The sequence below is a fragment of the Sebastes fasciatus genome, chromosome 11 (genome assembly GCF_043250625.1).
Source record: "Sebastes fasciatus isolate fSebFas1 chromosome 11, fSebFas1.pri, whole genome shotgun sequence".
NCBI lineage: Eukaryota > Metazoa > Chordata > Actinopteri > Perciformes > Sebastidae > Sebastes > Sebastes fasciatus.
Window position 1 is genome coordinate 8,861,668 of NC_133805.1, and position 9,997 is coordinate 8,871,664.

At 43.5% G+C, this 9,997-nt stretch overlaps 1 protein-coding gene across 5 annotated transcripts in view; it reads right to left on the reverse strand.

Moving 5' to 3' along the window:
* The window catches only part of cdh24b (cadherin 24, type 2b), a 155,268-nt gene extending 146,724 nt beyond the window's left edge, over positions 1–8,544 (reverse strand). For 2 of the 5 annotated variants that reach the window (XM_074650326.1, XM_074650329.1), the window contains exon 1: positions 8,258–8,544. The gene's annotated coding sequence lies outside the window, so the exon portion shown is untranslated. Of the gene's footprint in view, positions 1–8,031; positions 8,167–8,257 lie in introns of all 5 variants that reach the window. The other 3 variants (XM_074650330.1, XM_074650331.1, XM_074650328.1) reach the window with 2 other exon arrangements.
* Between the last annotated feature and the right edge of the window lie 1,453 nt (positions 8,545–9,997).

Sequence of the window (9,997 nt, forward strand, 5' to 3'; positions counted from 1 at the left end):
TTGTAGTCACTGTCTCTCGGTTGTCTTTGTTCAACTCTAAGCAGCCATCAGGACACACGCAGATGAAGCATTTTGAGCTCCATTTCTCTCCTCTCGCCACGTGCGGGGAATTCTCCCTTTCATCCATTTCCTGATGCGCTCTAACTAGACAGTTTTCGGTCATGTCCCAGAATATGCGTGCTATAGCTCTCTAGATTCCCTCACACACACACACACACACACTCACGCAGACATGAACAGCTGCACATCTGCTGACAATTCATCCATCTCTGAATCTCTCATTTTCTGGTTTGAGCATTTTGGTGCTTTTTTTCTAACCCCCCCGCCCCTTCTGAGCTGCTGGATCAGCTGGGGCCGGGTTCATTACTAAGCAGTTGCCCAGAGGCCAAGAAACAACCGCTGTTAGTGTGGTTACTGAGCAACTACGGGGTTAAAACGGGCATGAAAAAGAGCCACATGTAAGCTCGTTTGCATGTGCGTGCGCTCACACACTCGCTATCTGCTGCGTTTCCTTTAGGCGCAGGACTGATGAGGAAGGGATCTTCAAAGTAGCGGGAGTGAAACCCAGATGGCGTCTGATGTGTTGGGTAATGATTTAGGTAAGGCTGAGCAACACTTTCTCCACATCCAGGCTCAATAGAAGCCTGGAACTGTTGTGTACAGTAGACTTGAGCAATGACAACCAGAAACTAAGAGCTTTACGAGGCATGGAAAATGTAGCTGTGAAGTCTCGGATGCGCAGATTGTTCCTAAACAAGCACGTCTGTGTTCTTTTCCTACATCAAGCAGGAACAATACATACAGTATAAGAGGGGGCACCCTGTGGGAATCAAAGTCCTGCCCTTGCAGACACTTGTGCACGTCAGTCCCTGCACAGGAGCTGTGAGCTTCGCACTGCAGCTATCAGTTCATCATTGTCATACAGTAATTCAGTATGTAATGTGCCTCTAAGTCCCTAAGAAGCAGAGGAGCAGGCACACTGTCTACACGGAGCATGCTAAGCCCAGCAAGTGTCCTGTAGGACCGGCTATTTAACACAGGAATAAGCCAATTATCTTCATGGAGTAGGCAAATTTACAATAGGATTTACTCTATTCCTACAGGACTCCTATGTCAGGGGTGGCAGCTTATAGGGTAGGTTTCTTTCTGTCACGGCCACACACACACACACACACACACATACACATGTCTACAGCTGACGTGATACATCCAGCCGTGCAGATGCACATTACCAGCAGCCCAAGCAAACACCCACACACTCACTCCTACCTTTCCCAGAATTACTGTCAGCCTTAATAAAGATGAGCCAAAAACACAGACGTGATAAATAACAGCAACAAAAAAAAAAGAGCTACCATCTGCACAAGCAAATTCAATTCAAAAGCAATTGTTCAGGAAAAATAGTTAATTTCCCCGAGTATGATAAATTTAATTCCAAATCGCTGGTTCCAGTCATTGACACCTTTTGTCACAAAGCTTATTAAAGTCCTCCTAAATTGTGTTAAACCACGGTGAAATTATTTAAGTAGCAGCAGTTACTGCCGTTCAATTTCATGTGTGCTTATGAATTGAGAAATAGGGACAAGGAAATGTGGAAACCAATGAAAATTGTCAAATTGAAAACCGCTGTTCCATCACGTATTTTAGATTCGCACCAAAATGAATCACTCCAATGTGATGTACGAATAGAGAAAATCAAATTTCACATTAAATATCCTGATTTCAGAACCCCAAAAAAGTGCAAATCGTAGCCTCCTTCCATTTCACAGCAGCTAAATGGAGACATGACCCGTCATTAACCTTGAACATATAAGTAATGCAAGCTGGGCTGTGTGTCTGATACGCATGTTCTCTGATCTGTTCTTCACTTGTACACCTCAGTCCTCCCACCAACACCATGACTCATGATTTAAAGGAACGTTATGAGCAAGCAAAGTTTCCGGGCAGATCTCCACACAGAAAAATCAACCAAAATTCAACTTTTTAAAAAAAAAAACTTTGAGCTTAACTTGAGTTATATATGGATTTTATCAGCTACTGTTATGTAGAGGACAGCAGGTCAACAAGTCAACCACTATGCATCTGAGTGCTGTGCAGGCGTACATTCCTTCTGCTGAGAAGTTAAGGTGAAATAAGAGCTTCACGAGGCTGTTTTGAAGGACAAAAATTGTCTTGATAAATGGGTTTTAAGCAACGTTGGACAAATTACTTAATGAATTTAATTGATTTATTACATAGCACTCATTGAAAAAAGTAATTACACTTAAAAGCAAATTAAATTTACTTATTATATTCCTTTCACCATCAAAAGTGCCTTTAAAATATGAAATTCAGAGCATTTCTATTGCCTCCACACAGCTCTCAACATGGCAACTGCTTACCTGGGGTGAACCGGAGGGTGGACGCTATAAGCTTCTGCGATGACGACATCCGTCGAGATGGCGTTATCAAGCTGCCACATCCTCACATCTAATCTTCTGTATTTAACACACGTAGAAACAGCAAACACGACATGTGGTTTGACAAACAGCTAGCTTACAATTATTAAGACTGACCACATGTAGAACTGTCTGGGGCTAAAATACGCTAAAATCAGCTATCTGAAGGTTTACCAGCCAAATGTAGGCAAAGCTACTGGTCGCTAATGTTAGCTGGTGTCTAAAAAGACACAACATGTCGGTAAAAGACTCACCATGCAGGAGGAGAAGAGTCTGCAGTCTTTCAGGATACACGACACACCCACTGAGATAACTTCCAGTCTAACTTACTTACTTAACCAAGTAGGTAAGTTTGCATTGTTTACAAATTTAAAATAAAGTCTATTGAAAAAAAAAAAAAAGGGAGCGAGAGAGAGCAGTGTAGAGGGTCGTGCCTAGAAAGTAACCCGCAAATTGCAAAATCTGATTGAAGATCTGCAAAAACTCTTGTGCGATTCACTACCCAACGACCTATTCTGACCTTAACTATTCAAGATCAAGGCCCAACTATCTCGCAAGAGTTTCCCCAACATGCAGGTTCCCTTCTAGACATTACCAGTTCAGAGCGACAGCCGTGATCTAGCCAGTAGGGCATGTACAAATAACGCACTAAAAGGCCCGCTCGGCCGGCCCGGCTATGTCAACAAAGCACAGAGAAGCTCTGATTACAACACACACAGAGAGACGTCATTCTCTGCTCAAGTAGACATTACTCCTCTATATCTTTACATAGTGGTTTGTTGCCTTATTAATGCTCTGGATATTGAATTTAGCACCTTTAAAGTCATTCTTAGCTGCTGATTTCATTTAACTTCAGGGATCCTGGGAATCTAACCATTTACACAGTGTTCTTCTTCCTCCTATACTTGCATACACTTAACATTTGTGCACCTGACATGTGCAAATAGGATTTGACAGAAATACAAAGAAATGCTCGGGATCATTATCCAGCACCTCGAATTCAACTTAAATTTCATCAGAAATAACTAGAGAAAAGATTATTTTTAGCTCACTACTCCAATGCTTACTACACTCCAATACAATCCAGTGGCAGCAAGTCTATAACCAAGCTTTCTCGCTCTGTCAACGTCTGACTCTCTTGCCCCCTCCCTCTGTCATTTCCACACAGCGAGGTATAAATGTAAATACACAGAAAACACACACACTCGACACACACATTGAGCCCGGAGCAGCCTCCCGTCTATCTGTATAATAATGTCTCCGGTGGAGTTGGCTGCTGTACTTTTTTTTTTCACTAGAGTCCTCCTTCATCCTATCCACCACGAGCTGGGAGTTGCCTCCACCAATCTAACATCCCACTCTGAAATTCAGTCCACTACAGACCCCCTGCTGACAGCAGAAAGAGGAATGCGCCTCCATACTTTCAATTCTCGTCGAAAGGGAGAAGACAATGATTATGTATGAGTTTCTCTAAGTCGCAAGACAAGTGTGTGTCTTCTCTGGAATAGGTGCTCGCACAAGCACCTCCACCTGCCTGCATTACCGCGCGCACGCGAGTAAACAGCGATGTTGGTCTGAGAACAATCAGACCGTGACAGACTCTGCAGCACCATCCCACAGGCCTCCACAGAGGGAAAAACACTGCACCGCTAGACATGGCGATTTCCTCTAAATGACCGCCCTCCTCCTCCTCCTTTCCTCCGCCATCACCACCAGGGAGAGAATGGCTCCGTGTCTCGGCATAGCTCTTCTCAGACTGGGGTCAGCATGTCCTGCTCTAACCTCAGTCTGGGGACGCTGGGGGAAACGGCGCTGCAATCGAGGGGGACGATGGAGGGGGGGGTAAAGCGTGAAGGATGTTCAAGCTAATTCACACACTTTTCCTGGGAGATGCGAGCCTGTGAAACCCTTAGCGAATTCCCCCATCTTAAAAAGTCAGCATCAGCAATCATGTGTCTTCACCTCCTTTGATGCACGATCACCATCAAAGGGCACTGAGGGAAGGTACAGTACATCATCCGTCACATCTATCCCGAGTTTAAAGGGAGCATCACATATGGATGAAAAATTGTTCGTCAGTCACTCGCCTTGAGTGGGTAATTGGAGATGATATAGTCGAGATTCGGTTCCGCATAAAGTCACCGCAGAGTCACAGGCTTTTTCACTCCCCCTTCAAAAGACTGACACCAGAGGAAAAGTACTCCGCTGAAAGGTTTTGCACAGCTCATTCCATTTTCTCCCCCCACCCCATGTCTGGAAAGCAAGATGAGGAACGAGAACATGCGGAGATCTTAGGCGACTTTAGATCCTAGAAGCTCCTTGTTTCCCGTTTGAAACAATCGGAAAGGGAATTCTGCCATTACATTATCTCTGTGCGCGAGGGGGCCCTAGGGAATGTTCACGTCTTGAGCACTAAGCATTCATTTCCTTGTTCTCCAACGAGGATCCCTGCGAGGCCGTGTTGTCTGATTCATTTCAGTGAATTGTCAGCTAATGAATGGTACGCGTCCGTCGACTGCCACACACTCTGTCGGAAGAGAAAAGCCCCCATGGGTGCACATCTTGGGGATTCACCCATTCTCATTAGGAGCGAATCAAAAGGAAACAGAAGCTCACTGATCGTTTACCATGTTCCCTGTGTGTGTCTCCCATAGGGGGACGGGGACGGGTGCATATGAAGCCATTATTTCTCGCCATAGAAGGGTGATCAGCATGTTTGGAGGCGCCTCTAACATCTTCTGGGGGCACGCCATGGATGGGGTTTGATTGAGTCTTTAAAGAAAGACAGCCAGTGGAGTCTCTGGAACATAATTAGTAAGTAATCTGTCTTCCTGGCAAAACTTTACAAGGCACTCCAGGCAGGAGAGGCAACAAGGTTATGTAACATTATAGAACGAGGAAGAAATCTTCATTCATTCAAGACCTGAATTCAAATCCCGTTCCCCAATGCATCCTCGACTCTCTAGTCTCTTTTCTTTGAACGCACCTTGAATACACCTTTTTTTTTTATACGTCCTTGGTGTTTTTTCCCTGAGTCTGCCGGTGCTGCTCCATCCTCCCTTCTCTCTCTCTCTCTCTCTCCCACCATCTATATCCCGAACCCCTTCCTTATCGTCAGCCATAATGCACAATAACGTCCGCTAATGGGATTCGGTGTGTCCCTCGCTTGTCACAACTACAGCACCTTTTCTCTCCAGCTTCTATTCTTCAGGCAGTTTTATCGCCAGCGTAAGTCACCGACTCTGTCTGTTTCCACCTCCACCACCATCTCCTCTCCCCACCTCTCCTCTTCCTCCTCTTCTCCACTCATTTTCCAGTCTTTTCTTCTAATCATGTTCTGCCCCACCCCTTACCTCTGTTCACCTTTCATCTACTCCCTCTTTCTCCATCTAGCTACCCCTCCCCTTGATGTCTCCTATAACCTCCCCTCTCCCCATTCTCTCTCTATACCCTCCTTCACGTTTCCTTATCGCTCTTCGGTCCTCACCCGGGTAAATGCAAGAGACATCCGCTGTAAACAATCACTAAATGAATGCTGACACACAGATTGCCGCGCTCTTTCTCTGTCTCTCAACCATCTCAGAAGAGGGGGGAAAAGTGCGAGTCCAATCACTAGTCTCCCTCGTCCTGTTTTTCTCCGACAACATAAAGAACCTTCGCGATACGGCGGCTGATCCGGAGAAAATTGTGCTGCTCATGCAATCAAAGATATACACATAGAGGAAGATACTCAGAGATAAACACATGCACACACACATCACACCAGATACGCGTAAACAAATATAACCATGGCGTTCACACACATTGAACTGATTGTACCATAAACCCTGGTGGGACAGTGATGTATAATACATGAGCTTTCCACATACATAAACATGTCTCACACTGATCAGAGCCATTACTGCCGCTTAAGGCCCATCATGTGGGTGTGTGTGTGTGTGTGTGGGAGTCATTGGTGTATCACATTAGTTGCTATGTATATGTGCACAACAAGGGGCTATAAAAGCACAGATTTTTCCACTTGAGAATTGACCCAGCTGCAAAGATGACTGTATCAAAAGCTCCCCTTGCTCTCTACATCATCAAGGAAATTATATATAGATGTGGCAGACCCACTTTTCTTGCTCTTACAAAAAAATATATAGTACACAGCATGGCTGCAATAATCGATATAACCTGGGAAGGCAGGTCGTAAATCCAAAGCAAATACATTTCCCAGAAGGGCCATGGATGCTTAAGGTTTTCACACAAACATTATTACTATTTGTGCGTAAGAAGCATAAAAAAAAAATAGATAAATAAGAGCATTTTGCACAAGCGCAATCACCGCTGGATATGAAGCCAGCAGCCGGCCAATAGAGGGCGCTACAAAAAAACATTACTACTACTACTACTAATAATAATAATAATAATACAAATTATACAAATTGTCAATATTTGTGTGTTTTAAATATGGAATGCATCCAGTAATGTGTGTAATTTGATTGTAATGTGACTATATTTTGTATTAATAATCTGAATCTGTAAAGTAACTAAAGTTATCAGATAAAGATAGTGGAGTAAAAAAGTCTAATATTTCCCTCTGAGATGTAGTGGAGTAGAAGTAGAAAGTAGCAGAACATGGAAATACTCAAGTAAAGTAGAAGAACCTCAAAATTGTATTTAAGTACTTAGTTACATTCCACCACTACTGAGTACATTTTATACTGTTGTGTTTTTTTTAAAAGCATTATTTACTCTTCCTGATGGAATAATATAATTGTTAATTATTTAACTGCAAATTAGTAATGTGTTTTTGATACCTTCATTAAATCCTACCGGGATGTTTGCTGAAATTGATTGGATGTGGCACCACAGCTCCATCAAGAAACATTTCCACCAGCAGCCACTGAAGCCAAATACTTATTATCGCATGCAGACTTATAGGGTCACGTAATAAATGGACGCAATTAAGGAGGAGCTTTTTGGAGCGACTCGGAGCCGATCAACCTCATTAGAGACGCGCTGAACCGAGGAGAGATTGCGCATACGGACGGCGAGCAGGTACAATATTTGCCCCCGAGGCTGTCGGTGCAAAGACAGTCTGGAAATGGCTGCAAACGTGCGTCCTTTGGTGACGGATGCGTGCACAGATGGACAGGAGTGCGCACACCACACGCACGCTGTCTGCTCGGCATCTACTCGCACGCGTAAAGATATTGCGCCGGTCCGTCCAATTTTGCACAAAACAAAAAGTGACAGCTACCTTGTGTTGTGGGAGAAAACTACAAATCTGGCAGAATCGATAAATGGATCAATAAAAGGAATCTATCAGTGTATACAACAGTTATTATGGCACTGGGATAAAAAAACACACAGACAGGTCTTCAATCTCTCCCTGACCAAAAGGGCTCCCAATTAGGACTCCATGTTCAATGACATGAAGCTTTAATGGATTTACTTTTATGATGATAACAAAAATCCCTGCACAAATCCCTCCGGAGTCTCGCAAATACGCACGGAGTCGATCCATTTCGGAGCATATCTATAAACCACATGAACCAATTGAAGGAAAGCACGACTTGACATTGGAAGTATTTTAAGTGCAACGTACCGTCATTTCAATTTAAAGACGTGAGCTTCTGGTGGTGGATGTCAAAAGAGCAGAGCAGAGAGGAGAGAGGAGAGAAACGCAATTCCCAAATATAACCAAGCCAGAGGAGGAAACTAGGTCTGATCTTCAGTCAGCCTGGCCGCCGTAATAAAAAAAGAAAAAAGAAAAAATCATCATCACAATGACAGGATTATCTGGTGTCAGTCAGATGGGATGTGTATTTTACCTCTGGATGTCGGATCTCGGTGGTGATTGTCTCAAGTTTCTTCCGTCCGTTCAGCCCGTCAGCCAGCCGGTCACACAACTGAGTCCACAAGAAGGACAAACGCTGCTATCGCTCCTCTCTCTCTCTCTCTCTCTCTCTCTCTCTCTCTCTCTCTAACGTGACTCTTGAGAATCACTCGGCACGTTTTATTTCTACCTCTAATTTCTCGGTTTTGTCTCCTTTTCCTCTCCTGATCTCTTCATCATCAACGCTCTCTATCTATTTCTATCTCTCTATTTCTCTCTCTCTCTCTTTCTCTCTCCCTCTCTCTCTCTCCCTCTCTCTCTCTCTCTCTTTCTCTCTCCCTCTCTCTCTCTCTCTATTTCTATCTCTCTCTCTCTCTCTATATTTCTCTCTATTTCTATCTCTATCTCTCTCTCTCTTTCTCTCTCTCTATTTCTATCTCTCTATTCCTCTCTCTATTTCTCTCTCTCTCTCTATTTATCTCTCTCTCCCTCTATCTCTCCCTCTATCTCTCTCTCTCTCTCTCTCTCCCTCCCTCTCTCTCTCCTCTCTCTCTATTTCTATCTCTCTCTCTATATCTCTCTCTCTTTCTCTCCATCTCTCTCTTTCTCTCTGTCTCTCTCTCTCTCTCCCTCTATCTCTCTCTCTCTATCTACCTCTATCTCTCTCTCCCTCTCTATCTCTCTCTCTCTCTTTCTCTATCTTTATCTCTCTGTCTCTATCTATCTCTCTCCCTCTCCCTCTCTCTCTCTCCCTCTCTATCTCTCTATCTCTCTCTCTCTCCTCTCTCTCTCTTTCTCTCTCTCTCTATCTATCTCTCCCTTTCACTCTCTCTTTCTCTCTATCTCTGTCTCTCTCTCCCTCTCTCCCTCTCACCCTCTCTCTCCCTCTCTCTCTCTCGGAAGTGATTATTATTGGTATGATGTCCATCATCACTCACAATCCCCACTACCTCCTCCTCCTCCTCCTCATCCACCAGCACCATCATCATCAACATGATCATCATCATCATGCCATCCAAAAATCAATACAGCATACTCATTTGCATAATATTAATGCGTTAAAGTGTCCTGTGTGTCGTGTGAGGAGGCTATCTCTGTCATTTACCAATTACTTACATTTATGACTGTCTTTATCATAGTTCATTATGTTCACTTTCTACTTTATAAAGGGTTTATATGTTGTAACTATAACGCCTTAATTAACCGCGAATAAATAATATACTGCATAGATCAGCTATAAGAATTGATGAGATAAGCAATACATTACGCAGCTTTGGGATGGCAGGCTCTTTAGAAACTGAATCATTAGTTATTTATTCATACTCATCATACAGTGTACTGCAAGCTCTTACAGGAACACACGTTTCTACTAAAATAAAGGGTTTATAAGTTGCAACTAATGCTTTAATATAATGGTTAATAATCATATTCTAATGCTATATAAGTTATAAGCATTAAAGGTGCAGTGTGTGGGACTGGCGACATCTAGCGGTGAGGTAGCAGATTGCAACTGAAACTTCTCACATGTGCTAGTGTGTAGGAGAACTACAGTGTGAAAACGTGACGTCCCTCTCTAGAGACAGAGTTTGGTTTGTCCATTCTGGGCTACTGTAGAAACATGGCGGCCGGCTCCGTGAAGAGGACCCGCTCCGTATGTAGATATAAACGTCTCATTCTAAGCTAACGAAAACACAACGATTCTTATTTTCAGGTGATTAAACACTAAAGAAAACAT